Raw genomic sequence first — 14,205 nt, forward strand, 5'->3', positions numbered from 1 at the left:
ATGGAGATGTAAAGTACAGCACAGGAAATAGTCAATAATATTATAATAACTATATAGGGTGGCAGGTGGGTACTTGACTTATCAGCGTAATCAACTCATAAGGTATATGAATGTCTAATCACTATTTTCTATAACTGAAATTAATATAATATTGTCTGTCAACTATAATTTAGTAATAAATTGTATGTCAACCACAGGGTGATCACTTCAAGTTAACTTCTAAGTGTAGGCTTCCAGAATAAAATGGCAACAGAATCTTGTACAGATAGGCAGTTTATTACATTTTTCTTTGTATATGGATAATTCTTATTACTTTTTTTTTCATTTTTGCATGAAATTTAGAATGGGATTCCAACGTAAGTGACTAAAAAATATATGTAGCTCATTAAATGAAATAAACATTTATTTCTCTTCCATAACCCTTACAGTAATTGAAAAATTGAAAAAGTGTGGTGGGAGAGGAGATGAAGGGGAACAAGAGGTTCAAATTTCCAGGTACAAAACAAATAATTCATGGGGATGTAATATACAGCATAGGGAATATAGTCAATAATATTGTGATAGTGTGGTACTATGTCAAATGGTTGCTGGACTTACCGTGGTGATCATTTCTTTAGGTATATAAATGTTGAAAAACTATGGTGTACCCCTGAACTAATATAATATTGTATGTTAGCTATATTTCTAATAAAAAATATTTGAAAGAAAGAAGGCAATGTCTGAGGTGGCCCTCCATAGATGTCTAGCCATTTGTCAACAAGGTGAAGGCAATTCTCAGCAGAGGAAAGAGTATTAGTAGAGTCCTGGAAACATGAAAATGACTGATTTGTTCAGGAAACGAATAATCTCTGATGGCTGTAGCAAATGACAGAAAGAGGGCATGCTATTCAGGAGAGGGCTACAACTTCTTCCATATTCCACATATTCCAGGCAAAAGGGTCTTCCTGACTATAGTTTATTGTCCTTCCAAATCTTTAATCTTTCACTGTCTTATAATAATAGTTGCTTCTTTATCATTTATGTTTTTCAAGTAAAACGCGCTCTAAACCTGTGTGTTTTTGTTATCAGTACACTTCCTAGAAAACCTCTCTTCAGCCCAGCCCTACCTTTTCCCCAAATCTTTATGGCATCTTACTTTATCAGAGCAGACAGCATGTTTTACTGTATTTACTTGCATAATATTTCTGATTAATCTAATTCTGCAAACTCCTTCAGAAAGTGTTCAGTATTGGGAATTTTGAAACTTCTAATTATACCAGGGAATACATTAAGTTTGATATTATGTGTCCTAAAGAGGTGTGATAGGTTGTCCAATTTAATAATTCATAGCAAATAAGAAATGCCTAATGGTATTTGCTCTCCAGGCAAAACCTGCTTGAACAGTCACTGTTGACCTGCCCACTCCCAGGCCCTTGCTCTTGAGCCAGTCCCCACTTTCCCTAAGGTTTCTATGAACTTCCACAGTCCCATAATCTCCTTTGTTTACAGTCCTAGAGTTTCCATCTGCTATATCTACTTTCTCTGTGTTGTAGTTGGGAAACTCATCCTCTCTTTACTATTTTATGCAAGAATAGTTTCACCAAGTATTTGATGATTGAAAAATTTTTAATGAAAGGGATTAGTAAAAATTGAATCTTCTTGAATCTTTTTTCTTATTTTTCATTTTTTTTCTCCTTCACACTTTGATCTATGAAGTGATTATCACAAATTTTCTATTAAAGGGAACGATCAAAACAACTGGAAATATATCTAACTTTATATTTCTATATAATAATTTAGAAAATCAGAAAGATTAAACTGATGTTAATAAAAGAGTTCTTACAAAAGGGCCAGAAAAGAGTGATCATAGTATACTTATGTCTATGAACTCAAAATATAATTAGGAAGCAGATGTTATAACATCTTATATTACCACCATCTATTATGGACTGAATTGTGCTCTCCCAAATTTATATTTTGAAACCCTAACCTTATCCAATAATTCAGAATGTGACCGTATTTCAAGGTACAGGTTTTAAAATGTAATTAAGTTACAATGAGGCCATTAGGGTGTGTTCTAATCCATTCTGACTGGTGTCCTTATAAGAAGAGAAGATTGGGACACACATACACAGAGACAGCAGAGGTGTGCATGCACAGAGGAACCACTGTGCATACACGGTAAACAGGCAGCAAGAGGGTGGGCATGTGCAAGCCAAGGGGTCTCAGAGCAAACCAGCCATGCTGTTGCCACCTTGACCTTGGACTTCTAGCCTCCACAAGTATGAGAAAACAAAATTCTGTTGTTTAAGCCACTCAGTCTGTGGTAGTTTTTTATGGCATTACAAGTTATTTTCTCTAAGGGTATATGCACTAAATCACAGTTTACCCATGGCCTATTTTCAGAAATCTTTGTAGAATTGGAAAGATGTCAGGTTAAATATTTCCAAGTATATTCCAAATATATTTGTCATGAAATAATGTTTTATAGAAAATGTTCAGTCTTCATTAACTATCCAGTTAGTGTAATGATTATAGGCCACAAATTGAAACTAGATGATGTCCAAATATTTATTATTTAATATTGTTTTTTCCAATTTAAATATAAGTGGAAATTAATTTTCTTAGTTGTTTCTAGGATTAATATCTCCATAAACATATAAAGAAAGAATCTATCTTTAAAAGTTAGATGAAAATTTGGGTATTGGCTGCAATAATCTACGTTTGTTAAACTATATTGGGAAAAAAAATTGCGAGGAGAATAACTGCTTTTATAGAATCCAAAAAGAGAAAAATGATATTTTTATTCTTCCACAATAATAATAATTTTGTTCAATATACCCTTCTGAATGATCAGAATCCAAATATAGGTCCTTATATTAATTCTCTATTGCTGTTGTAACACATTACCCACAACTTTAATGACTTTAAACAACAAAGGTACAAAATCAGTCTCAGGAAATTAAAATCAAGGTGTTGGCAGGGCTGTGATTTTTTTGGAAGCGGTAGAGGAGAATCTGTTTTCTTATCTTTTCTGGCTTCTACAAACTACCTGCATTCTTTGGCTTATGGTCCTACATCAGTACAAACTCTACTTCCATTGTCACATCTCCCTTCCCCCGCACTTCTGCTTCTGCTGTAACACCACATATCACCCCTTCAAAGGGTACTCTGTGTGACTGAATACTCTGACATTTTGATACTTCTGAGACACTTGTGAAAGGTTGATTTTCTCTCAAGAGCACACTTTACTGACAGTAAATCTTCATTTTAGTGTGTTTTGCAATCTGGATGGGCTTAAAATTCCCCAAATCGTCAAACCTGGTTCTTTTTTTCTTACAAGTTCTTCCCTCAATTTATCTCTTATCTTTTGGATTTTACTATGAAGATTTTACTATGACACATCTTCAACCCTTCCTTAGGAAATCTCAGATATCTAAGTACACAAGTTCATTGCTTAAATGTTCTGCTTTCCACATATCTTTACGATGCAATTCATCTGAATTTTGTGCCGCTATATCACAAGGATTTCCTTTCCTCCAATAACAATTTCATTTCCTTTTGAGCCCTCACTTCCAAAAAGTGTTGTTTTTAATGATAATTTAGATAGTCTTTAAGACAAAGCAGGTTTTCTCTATCATGCTCAGTTTCTCCTGAGCCTTCACCCATTATTCCTTTAAATTGCATATTTCTACTAGTAGTCTCGTCAAATAAATATATTAGATTGGTGCAAAAGTAATTGCTGTTTTTGCAATTATTTTTAACTTTTTAAACTGAAATTACTTTTGCACCAACCTAATAGGTGTTTTGTGTTCATTTTCTATCATGGTAATCAAAATTCTTCCACTCTCTGGCAACTTTCAAATTCTAAAGCCATTTTCATATTTTCAGGTATTTTCTACAGCAGCACAAAGTTTATATTAGTCAAGGCTCTAACCAGAGAAACATAACAAGTAGGAGATGTATATGGAGAGAACTATTGCAAATAAACAAACAAACAAACAAAAAACTGTGTGTGTGAGTGTGTGTGTGTGTGTGTGTGTGTGTGTGTGCAGGCCAAATAGTTAAGTTGAATAAGAAGACCTTGATAATACTACTAACCTCTGCAGTATTGCTTTTTGTTTGCTAATTTTGTAGGGAGAGCCTGTTCCAATGGTTTGCACTTGGCCTTTCATACAATAAAAACCCAGAAAGGATTATAAAAGTTTTTAAATAGGCAAAAATGCTTTACAAATAAACATGAGCTTTTGCCTAAAAGCCAATGAATGCCAGAATGTTTTCCCAGGTGTTATTCTGAGTCAATAAAGAAATATTAATGAGTGTAGTAGAAAGTATATCTAGTTACAGTGTGAAAATGAACTAAATTCAAATCACATAGCTGTTAGTCCTTCTTTACCTTTCCTTTCTTACCATAAAAGCCCCAAAAGAGTTTGGGCGACCACTGGGGAATTCTGCCACTGGCTGTTTATGTCTATTTTAATTATACATTCTAAAATTGAGGAAATAACATAGCTTAGGTTCATGGGATTCACTGAACCCACCGTGAGATGGACCAGAGCTAAAACCATTGATCACCTGACCTCCATCAACCCCTTCTCCCACTGGTGGACCACAGTGACTTCTGAGGTATTTCCTGTAGTTAGTGTCATTTCGGTGCCAGTGTTCAGCAATCACTGATTTCCCAAAGGAAAGTCACCCTGGTTAATTGTCACATGTCCCTTTGGAGGACTCTGGGAGAAATAGTAACAGTGTAAGTATTAATCAAAGTCGCAAGTTCCTTATTCAGGTGAACCCAGCCTGTCCTTCGTTCGAGGGATTTTAGATCTATAAACTGGCACAAATCTGAGAATGAACTGGGGGCCCATGACTCTCTGTTTTAGTGATTCAAGTTACACTTCTGTTCATGAAACCTAAAACACCTTTGCTTATATGAATTACCATCTATTTATTTTCTGGAGATACTATAATAAATTAGCTGTTTTCTTTAAATCTATCCCTATTCCCCACACTGACTCCTTCAAATGTTAAGCGTATGAATTTATTAATTTTTTAATTTTATTTATTTATTTATTTATTTATTTATTTATTTATGGAGTTGCATCTTGACCAAAGGCCAGGAGTTTCCTTGTGTAGTACAATTTTTTTTTTCTTTAAATTAAAGTTTATTAGGGCGACAATTGTTAGTAAAGTTACATAGATTTCAGGTGTACAATTCTGTAATACATTATCTATATCCCACATTGTATGTTCACCACCCAGAGTCAGCTCTCTTTCCATCACCATATATTAGACCCCATTTACCCTCTTCTAGAGCCCCACAACTCCCTACTACCTTACCCTCTTGTAACCCCAAAACTATTGTCTATAGCTATGAGTTTTTGTTCTTTCAGTTGTTTGTCTTGTTATTTTGTTGTTTTAGGTTTATACATGTATAACCACATATCAGTGAAATGTGGTTTATAAACCACATATCAGTGAAATCTTACGGTTCTCTATTTTTTCTGTCTGACTTACTTCATTTAGCATTATAATCTCAAGATCCATCCATGTCGTCACAAATGGTCCTATTTCATCTTTTCTTACTGCCAAATAGTATTCCATTGTGTATATATACCACAATTTCTTTATCCATTTATTTATCAAAGGACATTTTGGTTGTTTTCATGTCTTCGCCACCCTAAATAAAGCTGCAATGAACATTGGAACACACTTGTCTTTATGGATAAATGTTTTCAGATTTTTTGGATAGATACCTAGGAGAGGGATTGCTGGGTCATATGGGTAATTCTATTTTTAATTTTTTGAGGAACCGCCACACTGCCTTCCATAGCGGCTGCACCAATCTGCTTTCCCACCCACAGTGTATGAGGGTTCCTTTTTCTCCACAGCCTCTCCAACACTTGTTACTATTTGTCTTGTTGATGATAGCCATTCTGACTGGGGTGAGGTTATATTTCATTGTGGGTTTTATTTGCATTTCTCTGATGATTAGTGATGTTGAGTATTTTTTCATATGTCTATTTGCCATTTGTATGTCCTCTTTGGAGAAATGTCTCTTCAGGTCCTCTGCCCATTTTTCATTGGGTTATTTGATTTTTTTGGTGTTGAGTTTTATGAGTTCCTTGTATATTCTGGATATTAACCCCTTATCAGAGGCACTCTTTGCAAAAATCTTCTCCCATTCAGTTGGTTGCCTCTTTATTCTGTCTATGGTTTCTTTTGCTGTGCAGAAGCTTTTAAGTTTGATATAGTCTCATTCATTTATTTTAGATTTTACTTCCCTTGCATTTAGGGTCAAATTCATAAAATGCTCTTTGAACCCAAGGTCCATAAGTTTAGTACCTATGTTTTCTTCTATACAGTTTATTGTGTCAGGTCTTATGCTTAAGTCTTTGATCCATTTTGAATTAATTTTGGTACATAGTGACAAATAGCAGTCCAGTTTCATTCTTTTGCATGTGGCTATCCAATTCTGCCAGCACCATTTATTGAAGAGGCTGTGTTTTTTCCATTGTATGTTTTTTGCTTCTTTGTCAAAAATTATCTGTCCATATTTATGAGGGTTTATTTCTGGGTTTTCAGTTCTATTCTGTTAGTCTATGTGTCTGTTTTTCTGCCAATACCAAGCTCTTTTGATTATTGTAGCCCTGTAGTACAAGCTAAAGACAGGGAGTGTGATACCTCCATTATTGTTCTTTTTTCTTAGGATTGCTTTGGCTATTCCAGGTCTTTTGTGATTCCATACAAATCTGATGGTTTTTTGTTCTATTTCTTTAAAAAATGCCATTGGGATTTTGATGGGGATTGCATTAAATCTGTATGTTGCTTTGGATAATATGGCCATTTTAACTATGTTGATTCTGCTAATTCATGAGCACAGAATGTCTTTCCATTTCTTTGTGTCTTTTTCAATTTCTTTTAAAAATGTCTTATGGTTTTCAGCATATAGGTCTTTCACATCCTTGGTTAAGTTTATTCCTAGGTATTTTATTTTTTTTGCTGCAATTGGAAAAGGAATTTCTTTGTTGTTGTTGTTTTTTTTTGTATTGCTTTTTCTGGGATTTCATTGTTAGTATATAGGAATGCAATGGACTTTTGTACATTGATTTTGTAACCAGCAACTTTACTATATTCGTTGATTGTTTCTAAAAGCTTTTTGGTGGAGTCTTTAGGGTTTTCTATATATAGCATCATGTCATCTGCAAAGAGTGACAATTTAACTTCTTCATTCTCAATTTGGATTCCTTTTATTTCTTTCTCTTGCCTGATTGCTCTGGCAAGGACTTCCAACACTATGTTGAAAAGCAGAGGTGATAGGGGACAGCCCTGTCATGTTCCTGAACGTAGAGCAAAGGGCTTCAGTTTTTCACCATTAATTATGATATTAGCTGAGGTTTTGTCATATATGGCCTTTATTATGTTAAGGTATTTTCCTTCTATATCTATTTTATTAAGTGTTTTAATCATAAATGGATGTTGTATCTTGTCAAACGCTTTTTCTGCATCAATTGATATACTCATATGATTTTTGTCCTTTATTTTGTTTACATGATGTATCACAATGATGCATTTGCATATGTTGAACCATCCTTGTGCCCCTGGGATGAACCCCACTTGGTTGTGATGAATAATCTTTTTAATGTATTGTTGCATTCGATTTGCTAGAATTTTGTTTAGGATTTTTCATCTGTATTCATCAGAGATATTGTAGTTTTCTTGTTTTGTGTTATACTTAGCATGTTTTGGTATCAGGGTAATGTTGACCTCGTAAAGTGAGTTAGGGAGTATTGTCTCTTCTTCAATTTTTTGGAAGAGTTTGAGTAGGACATGTATTAGATCCTCTATGAAGGTTTGGTGGACTTGTAGCACAGAATTTGGCCTTGCCGAAGAGAAGGTCTTGTCTCTGTGCAAAAAAATTCCTCAATTTAGAGAATGACAATGGATTATCACAGATTCAACCAGCTGGTGAGTCCAATTGCAGCTGCTGTTCCAGATTTCTTTTACTGTTTGAGCAAAGTTACACATAATCTGGTTTTGGTAAACAATTAATGATCTGGCATTTTGTTTCCCTTGATAACTTCTTGTAATGACCACCAGGAGCAGTTTGCTTTCAGTTTGCAAGGCTAGTAATAAACCTTCACTCTCCTACCTCAAGTATATCAGTACTCAAGCACTTTGTCATAATTTAGTCCAAAAGGAACTTGTCCATCTCTCCTTTTCACAAGACATTACACTGGTCCATTTCATGGATGCTGATTGCACATAGTGCTAGAAGTAACAACTACTCTAGACATACAGGTAAGACATTTGTGTATCAGAGGATGTAAAATACATTTTACTAAACTTTAGGGGTCTTCCACATGACTGAAATTGCTAGGGGCCCAAAGAGGTGGAGTGTATCAAGATATTCCTTCTGGTGTGAAGCATAAGCTGCTGTATATGTCACCCACTACAACCCAAATCGAGGCACACAATCTAGTGGGACACATTGGATTTCAGAGCCAACGTATTGCTCATTTACATATGCCACTCTGGCCCATTTACCTAGCAACCTGAGAGACAGAGAGTTTGGGGTGGGGCCCAGAGCCTGAGAAAGTGCTGCCACAAGTCCGTGCTCCGTGCAAGCTGGTCCTCCACTCGGGTTGTGTGATTCAGCAGAAGAGTGACTGTGCCTGAAGTGGCAGTGGCAGGAAGGATGCTGTCTCAAGCCTGCGGCAGGCTTTTCTAAGTGAATCACAGCGCAGACACTCAGGATTTGGGAGCAAAGTTCCGCCCTCCTCACACATAATACTCTCCTTTTCAGATGCAACTTTGACTTGCACCTTGGCTTTAGTAGAGACTGAACACTTTTACCCAACTAGTTACCATGTACCCTCAGTTGCCCAGTGGGCATAGATACCGCAATCCTCATGTTTGTTTAATGAAAAAGAATGAGGTCTACAAGTTCATTAAAATCATCTATCTAGAAAATGAGAGATTTCAATATGTCTTTTTTGAAGCAAAATTAAGAACAATATCAACAGTTACGTATTCTTTAGCCCCCCCAAAATTAAGAACCACGTAAGGTTTTAGCCAATTACTTAATTTATATATATTTTCAACATAGCAGTGCAATAAGCCCTTGATTATTTCGAGTCTTATATTTTTTGTATGTCGCATTTAGTAGTTTAATCAATAACCTCCCTCAAGGATATTACCATAAGAGAATATTAAATTAAGTCCTCTAATTGCATCTTAATGCCTCTCACTGAGATGGCACCATTGGAGACAGTTTGGCAGATTAATCATGTCATTTTTTTTCTTCATATGACAGTTTAGAAAAATTGTGCTCTAGCCTATTTTTCCCCTGCTTCAATTTCATTAGGTTAATATATCCCTCAGTAGCCATTAAAAACAAGTTGGGTCATTTTCTTTTAGTTAGATGCAGTGTAAGTAATGTCACTTCATTCAATCACATAATCGTGGAAAATATTTTCCAATTCTATAATTGGGAGAATGAATTATCAGGTAGTAAATGAAAATGCATTGTTAACATTTTATCTCTGATATGGGCTTGGTATCTCTTTCAATGAAAAGTTGATGGAAGGCTTAGAGGATGAATTAACTTCTGTTAAGCACTGTGTGCCCAAACAGCAAATAAAGTAGTTTAGATTTTTTTCCAAAGACTGTATTACACATTGGTTAGCAATTATTAATGTGGAATCCATGACAAAGTTTAATGGTCAAAATATTTAGCCTACGGTACAGTAAAATTTGGTTGTTTTGTTTTTGCTTTAAATTGTGTATTGACTTACTTACGGTACATAAAATATTTGTGTAATCAGATGCTATTGGATTTTTTCACTGCTTTATTACCTAAGTTTATTGTTCAATCAAAAAAACATATATTTTAGAGCCCTTGTTGACAGGAAGTAATTTGAAATCCTTCATGCTGAAATTCCTCTTCATATTTTCTCCTACGGCTCTGAGTGAAAGAGAGAGGCTAGTCAGCATTTTCATATTTTGTCAATTCATTTTCTCTTTTCACTTTATCTAAGCTGGGTCTCGATTATGCACTGGCATAAAGTTTCGACTGCTCTGAATATAATGAGGGAATTATTCAGCAAAAGTAACATTGCAGAGTTTTGTGAGAGGTACATATCCTGAAATCGGCTGATTACATTTACTAACTGGATGTGAGGATATATAAACTAAAGAGAGTAGAATGAAAAAGATGGAAAGATTTTTTGTACTATTAAGTCACTTTTTAATATTATAAAATACAAGCAAGGTTAAATTAGCTTTATAATAGTTCAGAAAATCTAAAAGATTAAAGTTTTAATATTATAAGTGTTTGTTTGCTAAAAAATGAATACTATGATCTATTTGTCAAGTTGACTGGGACATTAAATCTATCCTGTAATTATTTATGAGAAAAAGTGTTTTTGCATCAGAAAATATTATTTAACAAACAAACTGTTATTTATCCTCATTGTTTTATGTAGAGAACTGGGCAATTCAAGACACATAATGTTCCGAGGTACATGCTCAGGTAACTGTTACAATAATAACTACAGTAGTAAAATCTCAGTGGCATAGCACACACACACTTTATTTTTCGCATGTAGTAAGTTTATATCATGTACACAGTCATTCAGTGACTCAAGCTCCTTTGCTCTTCTGACTGGTGGGCTAAAGAAAAAAGAAAACATGGAGTATCGTTCAAGATGTTATGATTGAATGTGTCTAAAAATGGCTTGATCACTACCATTCCCATTTATTTAGCCAATGTCCATTCTCTTGATCACACTCCTGCAAGAGAAGCAGGGAAATGTATCTGAGAAATGAAAAAGAGGACAAAATGGGATTGGAGAGTATAGAGTGAGTCTCTTTAAAATGGTACAAAAATTGTGCCCTTCATTTGATTAGAGTGGGTGAAACAGATGGTCAAAAAGGGATCTTCTGCTCTGAGGCATTAGGACATAAGGACAGAAATGATAAAGCAAGATCATTGGAATAGCAGCCACTGTAGAGTTGATATTTCTTGGTGTCACTTAGCGCTAATGACAAATCTGGAAGAAAGGAATGAGGGAATTGGAAGAGCAATGTTAGGAAGACAAAGTTACAGAAAAACATGGAACACTAATATGGCTCACGGGTAATGTAGGCTCACTATATCCCAGACTCTCTCCTAAGTGTTTTTAGTTATTAATTACTGTAAAACTCAAAACAACTGTCTGAGTTAAGCATTATTTTTAACACCATTTTACTCATGAAGAAATAGGTAAGAATAATAGTTTTTCAAAAGAAAAATAATTTGTTCAAGATCACACAAAGTAGTCGACTATAAGAATTAAATATTATTCAAGATAATCAGCCACCAGATATGTTTTTAAACTATATTATTCGCATGAACAAGTAAACTCAGTTAATATACTATAGTGAAAGAAATAATTGCAAAACAATTCTCTTTGAGAAATTAATGTAGTGTTCATATAATAGGAAGCATGGGAGAAGACATGAGAATCAAATTTTATCAAGGTATTTAAACCCAGGTATCCACTAATGTAAGTGAAATTCATCAGAATGCACTAAGTATTGACTAAATTATGAAATTAAATCAAATCAGAAAAAAACATAATAACTTAATTGTTTTTATTTTCAATCATGAGTCATTACAGATAAGAATATAAACAAGGGTAAATCTGAACAGAAACCATCCAGTTCTTCATTTACACTTTTAACCAATTTATTCAGACAGCATGTCTTCGGAAAATACTAAAAGTAATTAAAGAGAAGAGATAAAAACAAAAGCACTCTCAAACTACAAAAATATTTGAACTTTTCTTTTTGCAGGGTATCATGACTGACTGACTGATGCTTTTTTGCCAATTACAAACTAGCTTCATTAGTTTCTTCTTCCATCTAGATTAAAAAAAAAAAAAAAAAAAAGTCACGAAAGTGCCCGCACTCTGACAGCATCCTACCCAGAACAAACTGCTGTTTTCTTGAACCCGCTTTAAAATCTAAGCCGTCTCATTTGCCACTCCTAACACCTTCTTTCTGGGATCTGCATGATTCCACATGCTTTCTGGTCTTTTTTCTTTTGCAGCTAGTATTCATAATCTAAACTTTCTTCAACTACAGGTGTCCCCCTGGTAGTTTTTGTTAATGGGCATCTAAAATTCTTTCTTTTTTTTTCAAGTTTATAGAAGCATAATTGACAAATAAAATTGTACATATTTCAAGTATACAATGTGATGATTTGGCATACCTATACTTTGTGAAATGATTACTGCAATCCAGTTACTTAACACATGCATCACCTCACACAGTTACCTTTCTATGTTTGTGTTGAGAACGTTTAAGGTCTGTTCTCTTAGAATTTTAAATCCATAACACAGTGTTATTAATTATAGTTGTCATGCTGTACATTAGATCCCCAGAGCTTTTTCATCTTATAAGTGAGAGTTTCTACTCTTTGACTAAAATCTCCCCATCCCCCTCATCCCCCTCATCCCCCAGTCCCTGATAATTTTCTACTCTGTTTCTATGAGTTTCACTTTAGCAATTATAATGGAGAACATAAAATAAGAGAAAAATTTATGTTCCCAATTGGGGGTTAAACTTAGTAGAGGCCTCCCAGTTTAATAAGAGCAGATTTATTCCAGAGAAATAAGTTTAAAAGGAAGAAATGGAGAACGTTGAAATATATACCTCAGTAGCTTCTTGTAATGAGGAATTTATAAAGACTCATTTATTCACGCGTTAAACATTATCTTAATAACCTTATCATGCTTTGGAATAGGATAGGAACTGAGTTAGCAGATGTAGAATATATTGCAAATGATTTTCTATCATGGCATGTAATAGATGAGTGACAGAAAAAATCAAATATTTTACATGAACAAACATGATTTTTTATTCAGATTTAGTAATCATTATTTGTTGAATTCTGATGCCACCACAAAAAAAACTGTGAAGGCTATAGAAATCTAAGAAGATGTATCTATAAAGATCAGAGAGTATTGTGATATTTAAAGAAAAAAATGGTCCAAGGAGATTTATTCATCTTTTTAATATTTACAAAGTTATTCAAGAAGTTCTACTGAAATAGAATTAAACAAAAATTCCATCACTTTTTGGTTCAAGAAAACCAAAGGATGCGTTGAAACCATGGAAATCAAAGAACTCACCTTAAAGTTGTGTAATTTTTAAAAAAAATATTTTTATTAAAATGTAGCTAACATACAATATTGACCTTAAACTTTTAACTATGCAATAAACTTTATATTGAATATCCTTACTTGCAGATTTTAACCAGATGTGCATATTTGACTCACCTGCTGATCTTTCAATAAATTAAACATACTCAAGCTTCCAGGCCAAAGATGCAAATTTATGCACTATTGGAACTGTGTTGGGGGTGTGTGGTTGGGAGTTCTGGAGTCTCGGAACATGATAGCATATATATTTGGCCGGCTATTTTATTAAGATATCCTATGACTACCGCTTTACAGTACTCATATCCAAAAGGAACACAACATTGTAAAATCATCGTTTGAGAGGAGACAGATTAAAACCGACTACAGACCTTTCCTGCACCCGCCGGGAGCCAGCAGTTCATTTATCCGCATCCAGTGAGACGCACCGCGCACCGACAGAGCAGACATGGGCAGAGCGCTGATAACCAGGCTCGGATTGGAGCTGCTGCTTCTGGCACTGCTCCTACCCACGCAGATTTATTCAAATCAAACGGCTGCTGTATCACCTTCAAGTAACCCCACCCACAACACCTCCACTACTGCAACCTCCACTACCAGCGAATGTCACCACCAAAGCAAGTGCCGCTGCTCTGCAGTCAACAGCCAGCCTCTTCGTGATCTCGTTCTCCCTCCTACACTCTACTGTTAAGAGACTCAGACCAAGAAATAGCTGTACTTTCCCATCTTCTAAACCCAACCCAAATGACATCTAGACATCCAGTGTGATAAGGAAAAACAGGTCTTCATTGAATCTGCTAATTCCACACCTTGTTTTATTGACACAGAAAATGCTGAGGATCTCAGATTTCATTGGTTTGAAGAGCATGGGCAGGGCTTGACTAGGTGACTGTCAATATTAAGTCTGCTGGAGTTTCATGTACAACATGAAGAGAGACACATCCAAAATTAGTTAAGAGATAATTTCCTTAAATGTGGCTTAAGAAGTATGGACACATAAAAAGTACCCTGAAAATGAATAAAT

The 14,205-nt window shown here is 34.8% G+C and overlaps 1 pseudogene; it reads left to right on the forward strand.

Annotated features, from left to right (window-relative positions):
- Positions 1 to 13,595: 13,595 nt before the first annotated feature.
- On the forward strand, positions 13,596 to 13,936 carry LOC148758457 (signal transducer CD24 pseudogene; annotated as a pseudogene).
- The last annotated feature ends 269 nt before the right edge of the window (positions 13,937 to 14,205 follow it).

Source organism: Rhinolophus sinicus, chromosome 3 (assembly GCF_057876585.1).
Source record: "Rhinolophus sinicus isolate RSI-liver-muscle chromosome 3, RSI-T2T, whole genome shotgun sequence".
Taxonomy (NCBI): Eukaryota; Metazoa; Chordata; class Mammalia; order Chiroptera; family Rhinolophidae; genus Rhinolophus; species Rhinolophus sinicus.